At 48.8% G+C, this 16209-nt stretch overlaps 1 pseudogene; it reads right to left on the bottom strand.

Annotated features, from left to right (window-relative positions):
- Window positions 1–383: 383 nt before the first annotated feature.
- LOC142768357 (uncharacterized) overlaps window positions 384–16209 on the bottom strand; it is a 53402-nt pseudogene continuing 37576 nt past the window's right edge.

Here is a 16209-nt window from a genome sequence, read left to right as displayed (position 1 = left end):
TCATTTGTTTGACTGTGCAATACTCACACATTGGCGTGACCCTATAAAATTAGTACGACGGCATTCATACCTTGAATAGTAAAACGCCCCATACCGCACAACGCCCACAACACATTTTCTTATTTTTATATTGAATGGCCAGAATAAACGCTTATGTGCTTCAATAAACAAAAATGACATAAGTGAAATAGGTCTTCACTAAACCATCCTATCAAAAGTGGTTTTCTTTTTGTAAAAGAATGCAAATTCTCGAAAAAAAATTTCTGAACCATTTACACTGGTTCTTTCAATTACTAAACAATGAGTTTATTTACTTCACTGAAAAGAAAGTGAATGCTTTTTCTTCTCTGGTCTATGCAGTAAAAAATCGCTGTTTTCTCTATATACCTATGCAAGCAATGACGTGTGCTCAAAAGCTTAAGCTCAGTAGGCGAACCTCGGGCTCGGCCCAAACCTGTAAACACTGGCTGTACCTAGTTTCACCAAGAGGACTGGTTAGACTTCAGGCTCAGTATGGAGCAGACAACGTTCCATACTGGTGCGTTGTCTCTGAGTTTTGCAGCCCTTTCAAGTCGCCGCACTTCACGAAGTCTAGGTTGACCGAGCACTTGCGCGCCAGATCGCGGCAGCGGCGCGAATTGATGCCGGTGTCCAGCAAGTCCGCCCACACGAGGTGCGCATTCGCTATGAGGCCGATCTTGTCCCCCTTGATGTACTGGCAGAAGAAGTCAATCATGTCCTGCACCTGTAGGAAAATTAATCTTTTTTTTCATCGACCATGCTCCAGACAAATCACAGTTCACGCATCAATTTGTACAAATGTTTGGGTAACGAGTGTCACAACTTTCCGCAGTGAAATCGTTCCCGACTACTTATGACGATACGAAAAACGAGTGTGTAACATGTTCTCGCGTTTCCTTCCCCCTCCCTTTTTTTAGCACTGATCCGCCGATAGCAGGAACGGAATCCCGGCCATGACGGCCGCATTTTCGATGGAGGCGAAAATCTTTTGATTGATTGATTTGTGGGGTTTAACGTCTCAAAACCACCATATGATTATGAGAGACGCCGTAGTGGAGGGCTCCGGAAATTTTGACCACCTGGGGTTCTTTAACGTGCGCCCAAATCTGAGCACACGGGCCTACAACATTTCCGCCTCCATCGGAAATGCAGCCGCCGCAGCCGGGAATCGAACCCGCGACCTGTGGGTCAGCAGCCGAGTACCTTAGCCACTAGACCACCGCGGCGGGGCGAAAATCTTTTGGGACCCCTGTGCTTAAATTTAGGCCCAGGTTAAAAAGAACCGCGGGTGCTCAAAACTTCCAGAGCCCTCGACTACGGCGTCTCTCATGATCATATGATGATTTTGGAACGGTATATGCCGACAATTCTTTTTTTTATTTCAGCACAATTCATGATGTCATAGAATATTCAAGTTAGGTGAATAAGAAATGAAGCCTCGATTGGGCGAGGGCGCCAGTAGTGAATTGTCTCCTACCTGGCTTTGCGTTGCGGTCACCCACCCAGTCAGCTTTGTCTCACATGTATATCGCGCACTATAATCTGATTTTCTTTTTTGTGTGTTTACTGCACAAGCGGAGATAAAGGTGTTTAGCTGACAAGCGAGAAATCTCTATAGACTTAATGCGTAATTTACACGTGTTTTACGATAAAGTTAGCGACGAGAAGAAAACAGTGCCTGTAAAAATGAGTAGTGAAATCGAGATAAAAAGCCACTTTCTCGTCACTCTACAAGAGTGATTTAGAAGCAGGAAAAGTGCTTAACTCGTGCAACCTTCCATACAAGGTCCCAGGAATGCAAACAAAAAGGTACTTGTCTTTAGATTACTTTCTGTCCTCCATACAAGATGCAGAGCATATAAAGCTCAATATCGTGTTCTGTATGTCTCCTGCAGCGTGTTAGCAGGGGACATACGATGAGCTGTAAAGCTATCACCTTCACGGACGTATGGACACATCCACTGCTAATCTTTTGTTGGTTCCTGTTAGACCAGAGTGAACGATTTATTGCATCTCGTGTAACTGAAAGAAATGTCGACGTGACCATTAAATCAAAAGAAAGCCACTCACCAGAATTGGTGTTTTCTGCTCACGGGGTGGATCGCTGTAGTAGTGCATCGGGCTGCAGTGTTTTCTGAAGATGAGATCAGCATACCACAGCACAGAGTACTCGTCGCCATCGAGGTCAGAGCCTGCATCAGTCAATAGAGAGGTGCTTTGTTCAAAACTGAAAAAAAAGATTTGGTGCCTCACTGGTAAGCTTTACAAGCGGTATTATTTCTACGTATATTAGGCAACTTAGCCAAGCCCGATACATTCAACTTTGCACAGGGTTTTGCAGGAGAGCAGGAAATAAGTGCATTGACCACTTTGTGTCAAGCAAGTTCTCAAGTAAACTACGCTGAATGACTGGCATGATATGGTAACATGCAGTCTTCCTTCATTAAATGAAGCAGTAAAACGTAGGGAGCTCAAAGAAGCACTGCAGTCAAGTTTACTTACGAGCTACACACGAACCATCTCCTTTCAAAGTGACTTTCCAGGTAACTAGTGCAGTATGGCCCGCACAAAGCTTATTCAAGCACTCAGCTCGGATGGAACGGCTCATCGGCAGCGACGCAACGACAATAAACGCCTTCTGCTGGCGCTTTTCAGCTTCTTATATATCGCGAGGCACAGTGCTCAACTCGGCTGTCTACAACGACGCAGCGTCGTGCACGAAACAGCAGGGATGACATTTGCAGTCGCAAATACGCCACATCTGAGCATGCGCGGCGCCAGTGATGTACCTGCCTCAAAATACTGATCGCTGTTTATCGCCGCGGATGCAACAACCGCTTTGGCCATTGAAAGCACTCTGAGCGATTTCGCGAACAAAAAGAAGAAAGAAAAACGAAGTAAAACCGTTGTCGCTGCGATATGATATCACGAAGCGAGAATATTTCTTTTTTTGTTTTATTTCGATTTTGAAATGTTGACAATGATTCAACAGCCAAAGCAGCCATCGCGGTCGCGGACAAAAAGAAGGGTAGAAATTGCAGGGCAGGCACATCATTGGCGTCGTGCATGCTTAGATGTGGCGTAGTTGTGACTGCAGATGTCGCTCGTGCTGTTCCGCGTGCGACGCTCCGTCTTTATAGACAGCCGAGTTGAGCACTGCACGTCGCTCGAACGCGTGCGACTTGAAGCTACTGTAGGTCCTTTTGAACGTACGATAAATGTTCAGATTAAAGGTGCACGATGCTTCGAGACCGTTGGAAAAAAAGAATGCAAATACCCTTATATATATTGTCGCAGTACAACGCGAACAAAGCACAAGTACGCCTTGAGGCAGCGAAAGCAGCGTGTTCTTAACAGCTGAACCACAAGATCTTCTTCGTTCTCGCGTCAAGCCAGAGGCCCACTACCTGGTGTCCGCTAAATCCCCCCATCATCGTTTTTGTCCACATGTAGACACGGGTCATTTGCCTCCCTCTCAAAGAGCATCGACCCGATGCGAAGTCAATAATGCAGTTTTTGTTAAAATATAAGTCTCACGCATTCACTCGCTGACGTAAGGCTTCATGCGCACTACGTGAACGAGTTCAGGATGGTGCTGGCGACGCTTGGTACTACACGAATCGTCGGGAACAACTTCGTAAGTGACGTCACTCAGTTGTCGCAGCACTCGGTATGGCCCAAAGTATCTTTTAAGAGCTTTTCTGATAGTCCTCGTTTCCGTACGGGTGTCCAAATCCATACTTTGTCGCCAGTTTGATAGACAACTGCTCTGCGGTGAGCATTGTAGCGGCCTGCATTGTACTCTTGCTGCTGGCGGATCCGTAAACGTGCCAGTTGTCTAGCTTCTTCCGCGCGTTGCGTAAACGTGTTGGCGTCTGGGTCGATGTCACTTTCGTGCAGCAGCATCGCATCTAACATAGTTCGTACTTCTCGTCCATGAACGAGGCTGAACGGGGTCATGCGGGTCGTTTCTTGCTTGGCCGTGTTGTACGCAAACGTTATGTATGGCAAGATTTCATCCCAATTTTTGTGTTCAATGTCTACGTACATCGAAAGCATGTCTTCAATGGTTTTGTTCAGACGCTCCATCAGCCCGTTTGTTTGTGGGTGGTAGGCAGTGGTCTTACGATGCGTTGTTCCACTCAGCATCAGGACGTGATCCAAAAGAGCTGCCGTAAATGCGGTTCCTCTGTCTGTGATCACGACGGTTGGTGCACCATGCCCCAGTACAATATTTTCGATGAAAAATCTTGCCACCTCCGCTGCTGTACCTCTCTGGATAGCTTTTGTCTCGGCATAACGGGTAAGATAATCCGTCGCGATGATAACCCAGCGGTTTCCTGCAGTGGAAATAGGAAGTGGGCCCAAAATGTCCATGCCTATCTGGTAGAATGGAGCTATTGGGACCTGCACGGGTTGCAGGAGGCCAGCTGGTTTAGTCGGTGGTGACTTGCGTCGCTGGCAGTCGAGACAGGTACGAACGTGGTGCTTCACGGCTGTGGTTAGTCTCGGCCAGTAATACCTTTGCTGTACTCTGGCCAACGTTCTCGTGTAACCCAAATGGCCAGAGGTCACCTCGTTGTGGCATGCTTTGAGTATTTCGGTACAAAGGGCTGCTGGTATGACGAGCAGATAGGCGGATCCTGTCGACGAAAAGTTTCTTTTGTAAAGTACTCCGCCCCGTAAACAAAACGATGACAATACTCTTGCGAAAACTCTTGGCGCCTTCTGAGATCTGCCTTCCAAGTAGTTAATTAAGCCAAGGAACTCAGTGTCGTCACGTTGTTGCTGCGCAATGGTGGTCGTGTCGAGGACACCGAGAAATGCCATTTCCTCTTCCTCGGGTAGGGTTGCCAACTCAATGGGTGAACGGGACAGACAGTCAGCGTCCATATGTCGCTTGCCTGACTTGTGCACGACCGTCATGTCAAATTCTTGCAGTTTTAGGCTCCAACGTGCTAATCGGCCGGTGGGATCTTTTAGATTAGTTAACCAGCAAAGGGAGTGATGGTCACTAATAACTTTGAAGTGCCGGCCATACAAGTACGGGCGAAATTTCATTACTGCCCATACTACGGCGAGGCATTCTTTCTCTGTTGTTGAGTAGTTAGCCTCTGCGCGTGTTAGCGTTCGGCTTGCGTAGGCGATCACTCCTTCGGTGTCCTCTTGCCGTTGCACAAGCACAGCCCCAAGACCTACATCGCTAGCGTCTGTGTGAAGCATCGTCGGGGCTTCTTTGTCGAAGTGGGCGAGCACAGGGGGCGTTTGGAGACGTTGACGCAGGTCGTTAAAGGCAGCCTCCTGTTCTTCTTTCCACTCAAAGGCAACATCATCTCTTGTGAGACGAGTTAGTGGCGACGCGATGCGGGTGAAGTCTGCGATAAACCGGCGATAATAGGCACAAAGGCCTAGGAAGCGTCTGACAGCCTTCTTATTGGAGGGTACTGGGAACTGTGCGACGGCGGCAATTGTTCCAGGATCGGGCCGGACGCCTGCGTTGCTGATGACGTGACCGAGAAACTGAAGTTCGTGAAAACAGAAATGGCACTTTTCTGGTTTCAATGTTAGGCCCGCGAACCGTATGGCACGTAAAACAACTTCAAGCCTTTTGAGATGCTCGTCAAAAGTGGTCGAAAACACCATAACGTCGTCCAGATAGACTAGGCACGTCTTCCACTTCAATCCCGAAAGTACCGTGTCCATAAGCCTCTGAAAACTTGCGGGCGTGGAGCACAAACCGAAAGGCAAGACTTTAAATTCGTATAAACCATCTGGGGTCACAAAAGCGGTTTTCTCTCGGTCTCTTGAGTCTACCTCGATCTGCCAGTATCCACTCCTCAAGTCCATGGAAGAAAAGTAGCGAGCGTGCTGAAGTCTGTCAAGGGAGTCATCAATACGTGGGAGCGGGTACACATCTTTCTTGGTCACCCGATTCAGCTTCCTGTAGTCCACGCAAAAACGCAGGGTGCCGTCCTTTTTCTTTATTAGCACTACAGGCGATGCCCAGGGGCTCTGTGACGGTTGAATGACGTCATCTGCAAGCATTTTCGCGACTTGTTGTTGTATGGCTTCGCGTTCCTTTGAAGCTACACGATAAGGGTTCTGGTGGATAGGTCTCACCGTGTCCTCGGTGATTATTCGGTACTTTGTCAAAGGTGTTCGACCAACTCGTGATGTCGTTGAAAAGCAGTTGCGGAATTCGGCTAGCAGCTGAAGAAGTCTCTGTCGCTAGTCCTTTGACAGAGTGGTGCCAACATCGAGAATGGGTTCTGGTTCTTGATTAGGCTCTTCGTCCAATACCGACAAACATAAACTGCCTCGCATTTCTACAATATTGTCGTACGAAGCGATAGCTGTGCCCTTCGGAAAGTGCCGGCGCTCAGCACTAAAGTTCGTCAGAAGTAAATTCGTGCGTCCACCAGTGAGACGGACGATACCTCGTGCGACCAAAATGCCATGACTAAATAGCAGTGAGCCAATTCGGTCAGCAATGCCTTCGCCATCAAACGCTTCGTCGCCTTCTACTGAAACAAGAGTGCATGACCAGGGCGGGACGACCACATCATCATCAATTATACGTAAAGTGTTGCGTATTGCCTCTGAACAGTCAACTAAACTAGGGCTGTTGCGGAATGTAATTGAACGGTCCGGGATGTTGATGACGGCACCATATTCTCTTAAGAAGTCCATCCCTATGATCAAGTCCTTGCAACACGAGGTGAGGATGACGAACGTCGCCACGAAAGAAGAGCCACCGATGTCGAGTCTTGCTGTACACCTTCCGACAGGCATCAACAGCTGGCCGCCTGCTGTCCTCAGGTGAGGCCCCGTCCACGTAGTCTTCACTTTTTTGAGGCGTACGGCAAGGTTTTCACTTATGATAGAAAAGTCGGCGCCGGTGTCAACTAAGGCTGCTACTTGCTGTCCGTCTACCGAAACGGTAAGATCTGTGGTCACAGTTCCGTCGGTGTTACAACTTCTCGGCTTTACGGTGTCCTGTGGTACAAGTAACGGGGGCTTTTTTTCGTCGCCTTGACGGCCTGCAACCTCACCCCCGGAGGTCGCCGCCTTCAGTTTCCCCGGCGTGGACTTGGTGACCTCCTTCCACTGACGTCGGCTGTCGTTCGGTGGTGCGACGAAGGCGAATATGCCGGAGACGGATAGCGTGGTCGACGTCCCAAACCTGGCTGGTAATCAGGCACACTGTCGTCATTATTGGCACGGCGGTTGTCAAAATGGGACTGAGACGAGGGGGGTCCTTGAGAATTAGTGTCCCGGCGTGGTGCGTAGCCGTCGTTGGCGCGTCGATCGTCAGACCATTGCCGAAGAGGTCGAAACATATCTACACGGTGCCAGCAATGGCGGGAAATGAGGCCTACACCTCCGCAGGTAAAACAAAGCGGACGCCTATCTACAATGTGCCAGGCGTCTGTTTTACGAAGCTGTGGACGCCGCAACGGCTCGTATTGTGGCAAATGCCGTGTCTCGTTGGGAGACGGCTCTTGGTACGGCGGCATTTCGTACGGCGGTACGACGGCAGGTCGTCGCGGTGTCTGTTCTTGTGGCGACCAAGGAACGGCTGCCGATGGCTGGCGGTATGACGGCGCAACGGGCGGCGGGCGGCGAAGCGCGGCTGCATAGCTCATAGGTCACTTATTGTCAGTAGGATCAGCTGTTGAAAACGCTTGGCGTATTTCTTCGCGGACGACTTCAGCGACAGACGCCGTGGGTGGTTCCGTGACCAGATTCCGCAACTTCAGCAACTCTTCGCGAACAATCTCTCTTATCAAATCGCGCAACGAGCTTTGATTGTCAGATGCCGTAGCGGCGACTTGCATGTGGGCGCTGCTGGACAAGCGATCGTATTGTCGGCATCGTATGTGAAGCGCCCATTCGATAGCCGTGGCTTCTTTGATGAAGTCTGTCACGGTGCTTGGCGGGTTCCGCAAAAGTCCGGCGAACAATTGCTCTTTAACGCCGCGCATGAGGTAGCGCAACTTTTTGTCGTCGGTCATGTGCTGGTCAGCTTTACGGAAGAGACGGCCCATGTCCTCAGCGGACATTGCGACCGTTTCATTGGGTTTCTGAACCCGTAGCTCGAGTAAATGCTGCGCACGTTCGCGCCGGTCGACATCGGCAAATGTGTCAATCATCCCTCTTTTAAAGTCACTCCATGATGACAAACTGCCTTCTCTGTTCTCGTACCAAGTTCTGGCGCTGTCGTCGAGATACAAATAGGCGCGGGAAAGCCTTTGTTCAAGGGACTACTGGTTGGTGTTAGCGACACGTTCATAGTGATCAAGCCATTCTTCGACGTCTTCATGGGCTCCACCACCAAAGCGATCAGGCAACAGCGGTGAAAAAAAGGTTACCTGAGATGGGGTTGGCAAACTACTGTCTCGTAGTAACTGTTGTTGATTGGCGGTGGCCATTGGTAGATCTGAGCGGTGCTTTGTAAAGTGTTCCTGTGAGAGAGTGAACTCTGGAAGGAGGCCTCGCAAGCGACGACTGAAGCGATGCACGGGAGTGTCGACAAGTGCGTCTGGGCTGGATGAACGGCTCCCCGTGGGAGTGTGGAGCATCAGGCGGGGTCGCGGGCGAGCACCTCCACCAGTGTCGCAGTACAACGCGAACAAAGCACAAGTACGCCTTGAGGCAGCGAAAGCAGCGTGTTCTCAACAACTGAACCACAAGATCTTCGTTCTCGCGTCAAGCCAGAGGCCCACTACCTGGTGTCTGCTGAATCCCCCCATCATCGTTTTTGTCCACATGTAGACACGGGTCTATATATATATATATATATATATATATATATATATATATATATATATATATATATATATTCCCATTAAGAACGGCAAGCAACTCGAAACTTGCAGCACACACCTCGAGCAGAAAGTGCGCACGAAATTAGCACACACAGGAAGAGCGCGGACTAACTTCTGTAACATCTCGACACTTAAGCCACGCTGTACAAACAGAAGGACGCACGACACGAGCACACACAAAGCAGGCGCCAATAAGTGCCACAATTCTTTCTGCGTCATTGGTCAGCAGCGCGCTCCTTTTGTAAACGCGGCCGTGGCAGCGTGCGAAGTGATTTTTGTCCTCTCCTTAATTACGAGTCTGATAAGCGCGCGCGTTGGAGAGACGGCGCTTCGTGAATGCGACAACAGAGTGCGCCCAACGCGAGGCCGTCAAGTCATCCCACCACTGATATTGAAAACGCACTTAATTTTGAAAATTCTGAGGACTTTGAAACTATCGTGCCAGTAGACTTTAGACACTATAGCCAAACAGTATATGGTGTACATTAATGGCTTGCATTGCAGGCAATGTAGGCTTTCCGCGTGTGGTTCGCGCCACGCTCTGAGGAACGAGAAGTTGCTAGTTCGATTCCGTGTGGGAGTTGCTTGCCTACTGTTTTTTTTATTTGCAGTCTCTTGGTATATTTTTTAACGTCACTTCCCTGACGTATGTACGCGGGTGCAGGCACAGTAGACCCCGGTATAAAACACTTTCCTGTTAAAATGAAACCACGTGAGGTAATCTGCCCATGTAATTAATGTCTCGTATACAGAAGCAGCTAACGGACAACATTGCCTTTCATGGCGATCATATTATTGGCAGTGGCTGCCTAATTTCCTGTGAATGTTCACCGACATGATGTGTTGCGTTACTGATAGGTACTAAAACGTTTTACAAATACTTTTGCACAGCAATGATCACGAGGATGCCATTTTTGCCCGGATAAAGGAGTTAACTTTTTAAAGGTTTCTAAGAAAAATGCTTCTTTATTGTGCCATTCAGTTGAAACTGGTGAAACCTTCAGAGCTGATACCCATGTATTGGAAGGGTATTATAACCTTACGAATGTACGTTCTGTGTTCATTGACTATGTGCTACAATACGGACAAATTCAAACCCACTGGTTAGTGAGGCTTTTTTAGGCGTCACAACTACGTGTACGCCATTTCGGAGAATCAGTATTATCACTCTTTTGGACCATTTCAGAACATAGCATCCAGGAAGACACACCCCGGCTGTATCTTCGTTCACCCATCAGGTAATAAAATCATATTTGCATACCGTCTCACCCGCGTAAAGTATCTCAAATGCTGTGTACCTACCCGGGCTCACTACGTTAAATATCGACTTTTCTTTTAGATGCGGAAGCATCTTATACTCGCGCCTTGTAGTGCGCCGTCCGCGCGGTCCGCACCGCTTCTCGAACATTCGACAGCTGACGCGCGCGCATGCGCCATCGCGCCGTCGCCCACTCTTCCACCATCTGTGCATCCCTTCCTCCTCTACACACCGCGCGCGCTTCACTCCTCCACCATCTGTGCACCCTTCCTCCTCTACACACCGCGTTCGACATCTACAATTCTCCTGATTCTCCAGTGGACGCGCATATGGCGTCGCGCTTCGAGAACATTCAACAGCTGACAGTGCATGCGCCGTCGTGCTGTATATATACTCAAGGTCGGCGCTCGCTCGCTCAGTTGCCGCTCGTCGGTTGGTTTGTACGGCGCGTCGACGTCCAAGGTCGCGGTGAAATGAATTCCAACGAATCCACAAACACAATGATCGACGTCCCTTCGACCAGCGCCGCCCTTTCGCATACGTGTGTACGTGTTCACTCATTTAACACCCCCTCCTACAACCACGTTAACCAATTTAGCCATCGACCCAAGTAAGTCGCAATTTAACACCCCATTTCACAACCACGTTAACCAATTTAGCCATCGACCCAAGTAAGTCGCACTTTAACACCCCGTTAATCAATTATATGCTCCGCATCCTCCTCAGTGTTCCCCCGAGGGAAGCTGCGGGCAATTTTTTTCGACAGACGTAGCGAGAACGTAATGTCATTCCTTCTAGCATCGGGCTTAACACAGACCAGTGTAGGGATTCGGGCTTGTGGTTTGGTCATACTTGGACGGGTTGAACGCACAAAAGACACGGACCATAGGAATAGGCGTACACACACAGGCGCTATCTACAACAGTTCGTTTCCTTCCCCTGCCGACTGATATACCTCCTTTGCGCACGATGGTCAAGTGAAAAATAAAGAATCATGTTTTTGACGAAGTAACAGTATCGCCATTGAATCCGAGATGGACATGCTTCGAAGAGACAGCTACTCAGTATGCAAACGCGGCTCACAGCAAGGCATTCAACACACCATGCGCAGGAACGGGTATTTATTCGTACTCGTAGGTAGAGAGGGCTTTCTAACGGATGCGTCACCAAGCCTCATTCACAAGCGGAGAAAATCGATATTTTTGGTGACTACAATGCGTTAGCAAACCCGCACTCGTTGCGAGTACCTGTAAACCTGAAGCCAATATCCTAACGAGTATTCATCATCCCGACTTCCTCAGCCATTTGACTATCACGTTCGTGCACGAGGCTAAATCTACAACCACATTACGCTCGCCTTCGGACATTCGCATTAAGAAAACGCAGCTTAACATCCTCAAAAGTCTATACGTAACGCCCTGTGTACGTATGACGATTATGTGGGAGCGCAGACTCACAGCGGTAATTCGAGAGAAGCAAGGCTTTCACTTAGTAAATAAGTATTGCCACGTGCAGCTTGCGTTTCGACAGCTGCCACCACTACAGTTCGATACAGCTTTAGCAGTCGGCGGCATTTCCTCCTCAAAGGACCCATGAATGCGCATATTGTGTCTCCAGGCTGAGCTTGTGAGCCAGATGGCTGGTGACCCCGCCTTTACAAAACACTACCACACAGTAAGCTGGCTCGAGCTGGTTGTTTGTTGTACTCGACAATACCTGGATGCAAGCGCGATGCAAAGAAGCGTGAACACGCAAAGGCAAGGCGTGCTTACCCGCCATCTCATCTGGATGCGGTCTGTCTCCCTTGGCCGGAAAGACAATGCAGTCACGCACGTGGTGGAGCTGGGGCACGTTCACAGCGGTCAGCTTGCGGATCTCACCGGGATGCATACACGAGTTCTTCGTCACAATGACGTCACCTGCAAGCATATCGCCGGTGACCATTGTGATAGCAATATAGCGTTCCAAAAGATGGCAAAGAATGACTTTGGAAAGAACGTGGAATGAGTATTCGATCATTGAACCCTATTTCATTCCGTTGGTAAAGTGGTTGCTGGGCTCGGTTGCTGCCACTAAGGCAATTGGAGATTGGATCCTGTCCGGGGCGATAACATTTCGGCAGGTGATGCGTGCGAAAAACGCGTGTACTGTGGGATATCAGTGAAAAAAATAACAGATCGTTCAAATTTCGGGAAGCCTCCACCACGGCGAGCCTCGAACATTTCGTGGCTTTGGCTCGTAAAGCACCACATATTACCCGTCGCGGAATCGAACGACGGGCTTCTCCGTCTACGCGAACAGAATCAGGATGGTTACTGCGCCACAGATATTTGCATTAGCGGCGCGAACGCGAGATGGGTCTGCGCTTCCTGCTCTCGCCGTGTCGTAACAATGCAGTTTAAAACATGTATGCATTTTCATTCACGGCGCATTAGTATTTCAGACCTAGTTGCCTCCGCAGGGCAGCTTAAATGCACGACAGCATTGTTGACACGGTACCAACTGCTCCAAAAGAGTGATAAGGAGGGCTAGTTGGCATGTCTCGCCTTCTTTCGCGTCGCATTATGCCTAGCGCTTCATCACAACAGCCACAATACTACGCGAGTGTCCCTTATGCGTCCATTCGACCAGCAAGACCAGCTAGTGGAAAGCACAACGCACTTACTCGTGTCTGTGCACGAAGTTAGGCACTGAGCTGCCGCATGACAGCCAGAGACCCGTTAGTAACGTGTCTTTCCAGGGGGGGGGGGGGTGTACGAAATGCAATTTTTCGACAATGTTTTTATTTGTCTTGTAAGGCTAGTTATTTCGTTCCCTGCTAATTTGGAACAGCGAATGCTTCTATGGTCCTAAAACATTTTCGATATTCAATATCATAGTGAGAGGATGTTTCTTTGGTTCCAAGAACATCTATTTTATTCAATATCATATTGAGAGGGTATCTGTAAACTTCACTCGCTTAATTAAGACGTACACAAAGGACCACAAATGTACGACGCAAACGAGTGAAAACGACGTTCGTGGACAGCTGAAATGGCCACGGACCTTCGGAAAGGCGTGGTCTGTATCCACAATCGTGCCGCACTCGTGAGATCGGTGACCATGGCTTCCGAGGTTGTGGGAAACGTGTTCTATTTTCGACCTTACTTGGGGTACAATTGAGGCATGAGCGAGCCAACTGATATGGCGCTCAGCAATGTCGTTTCAAATCTAAGCAACGCCCGTGCCTTTAGAACAGCAAAGATGATATGACCGTATCTATCGCAGCTGCAGCACTCAGTCTCATCGTACTCACTTCAACCAATGTCTGCGCGCTGTCGAAAGGTGGAAGCTGTTGAAAAGCTTCAGCTGCTTCCCCCGATACCGGCATCAAACTTACTGCCTACTCCGCATTTCATTGTGCGTTGCCAGCCAATCTTTCGGCAAAACAATCATCGTAACCTCCACTTGGCTGAGTTTGTGGGGACGGTACGTAATAAGGAATGAATGCAAATGGCCTTTTGGCTCAAGACGTGGAAGCTTTGAGCCGCGATCACATCGTCAACGAACGCACGAATAACAAAATCAGCGTTGACCTTATGCAACGTCAATAACAGATTTACCTTAACATCACGAAAATGAAGAAATATTCATGAAACAGAAGCGCATCTGCTTTCATACTTATAACCTTGTGCACAAACAGATGTTTTTCTTTTGCATATAAGCTTTTTATATATATATATATATATATATATATATATATATATATATATATATATATATATATATATATATATATATATAATGAGAGAGAGGATGGGAGGAGGAAGAGGAAGGGTAGAAATGAAAGGAAGAAAGGTCAACCAGACGCACGTCCCGTTTGCTACCCTGCACTGGGGGAGGGGGTGAGGGGATTAAAGGAGAAGAAAAAGAGAAGTGAAGGGCAACGTGTGTGCAGATGTGACCTTGTTTATTGCACGCTTATAAGTGGTCCCGTAGTCCAGTCGTCTTTAGAAAACTCAGCAATGCCCACGTCGCTTTGCTGGCCTGCGACGCATAGAGCCATGAACCAACGATCTTCTCTTCGGAAAAAGGTCTACTGTCTAGTGTCTTCAACGTTTCGCGTAGCAAGTTTCATTCGCTCGCAAAACGTTTACATGAACACAGTAGATGTTTATTGTCTCGTCAGTGTCGCATGATTAACATCGGGAGCTATCCGCCATTCTTATGCGAAAGGAGTACGCCTTTGTAAAAGCTACTCCATAAAGAGGTTTTTCCAATAGGCCAAACGTAATTGGGAAGAGAAGAGACAGCTTGGCAGTTGCCGTAAGTTTACCGGTCTAAACTGTTAATATTGTTACGAGTACAGCATTTTGCGACGCTGACAGGGCTCACAAGCGGCGACATAGCGTCGAACAGAGCGGGCAAGTTCAGGCCAAAAAAACCGACGTTGTACCCGGTCATATGTGCGAGAAACACCCAAATGGCCCGTCATGGGAGCGTCATGAAGTTGATGCAGGACAGTGGAACGCAGGTGCACTGGGATGACAGGAAGTAAGTCTGATCCGAAGGAATCAAGATTACGGCGATATAAGATCCCGTCTTTCACCAAAAACATTCGTAGAGACGGGTCGCGAGGCGTTGAGTCCAGTTTGTCAATGATGGCTCGTAAAGAAGCATCCCGACGTTGCTCTTCGCCAATGTTCAACAGCTGCGACACGCAAAAAACGTCCGTGATAGCGTCAGTATCGGTTGCTTCGTCAACAGGGTAGCAGGATAAACAATCCGCATCCTGATGTAAGCGCCCTGTTTTGTACATTACAGAGAACGTGCACTCTTGAAGGCGTAGAGCCCAACGAGCGAGACGTCCCGTGGGGTCCTTCAGGGAGGCTAGCCAGCAGAGTGCGTGATGATCCGTGACAACACGGAATGAGCGCCCGTACAGGTATGGACGAAACTTGGCGACTGCCCATACAAGGGCGAGGCACTCGCGCTCCGTGATGGAATAGTTGCGCTCGGCTGGAGATAGCAGTCGACTTGTGTAGGCTATAACACGGTCGTGTCCCTGTTGTTGCTGCAATAGCACAGCTCCTATGCCGTGTCCACTGGCGTCCGTGTGAACCTCGGTTGGGGCTAATGGATCAAAGTGAGCCAAGATTGGTGGCGTTGTAAGCAGTGTCGTAAGTTGCGAAAACGATGACGCTTGATCATGGCCCCAGGTAAACGAGGCGTCTTTCTTCAAGAGGTCTGTGAGAAGCGTGCAATGGTCGCAAAGTCCTTAACAAAGCGTCTGAAATATGAGCACAACCCCACAAAACTGCGGGCATCCTTTGTGGTCCTCGGAACAGGAAAGTTCGTGACTGCGCGAATTTTCTGTGGGTCTGGACGCACGCCTTGGGCATCGACAAGGAGACCGAGCACGGAAATTTGACGACGAGCGAAGCGGCACTTGGAGGCGTTAAGCTGGAGTCCGCTTCGACGAAAAACGTCCAGAATAGCTGACAAACGATCAAGATGCGAGTCGAATGTGGGCAAAAAGACAATAACATTGTCAAGGTAACACAAGCAGGTGGACCATTTCAACCCTTGTAGCAATGCATCATTCTTTCAAATGTGGCTGGTGCATTGCAGAAACCAAAGGGCATCACCTTAAACCGATAAAGACCATCAGGAGTGATGAATGCGGTTTTCTCGTGGTCCATCTCGTAGACGGCTATCTGCCAGTACCCTGACCGAAGGTCAATAGTTGAAAAATAAGTGGCACCGTACAGGCAGTCGAGGGCGTCGTCAATGCGAGGTAAAGGATAAACGTCTTTTTTTGGTAATTTTGTTAAGGCGACGGTAATCGACACAAAAGCGCCGTGTTCCATCTTTCTTTTTTACAAGGACGACTGGAGAAGCCCAGTGGCTGCATGAAGGCTCGATAATGTTTTTCGCAAGCATTTTGCCGACTTCATGTTGTTATATTGCACGCTCCGACGCCGACACACGGTAGGGGCGTCGGTGAATGGGAGTTGCATGGCCAGTATTTATGCGTTGGGTGACAATGGTCGTTTGGCCTAAAGAGTTGCTGGCAAAGTCGAAAATGCTACGATAGCCATCAAGAACATGGCAAAGTGCTGT

Source organism: Rhipicephalus microplus, chromosome 8, assembly GCF_043290135.1.
Source record: "Rhipicephalus microplus isolate Deutch F79 chromosome 8, USDA_Rmic, whole genome shotgun sequence".
NCBI classification, from domain to species: domain Eukaryota; kingdom Metazoa; phylum Arthropoda; class Arachnida; order Ixodida; family Ixodidae; genus Rhipicephalus; species Rhipicephalus microplus.
The sequence above is the reverse complement of the archived record's forward strand: the minus strand, read 5'-3'. Positions and strand labels throughout refer to the sequence as shown.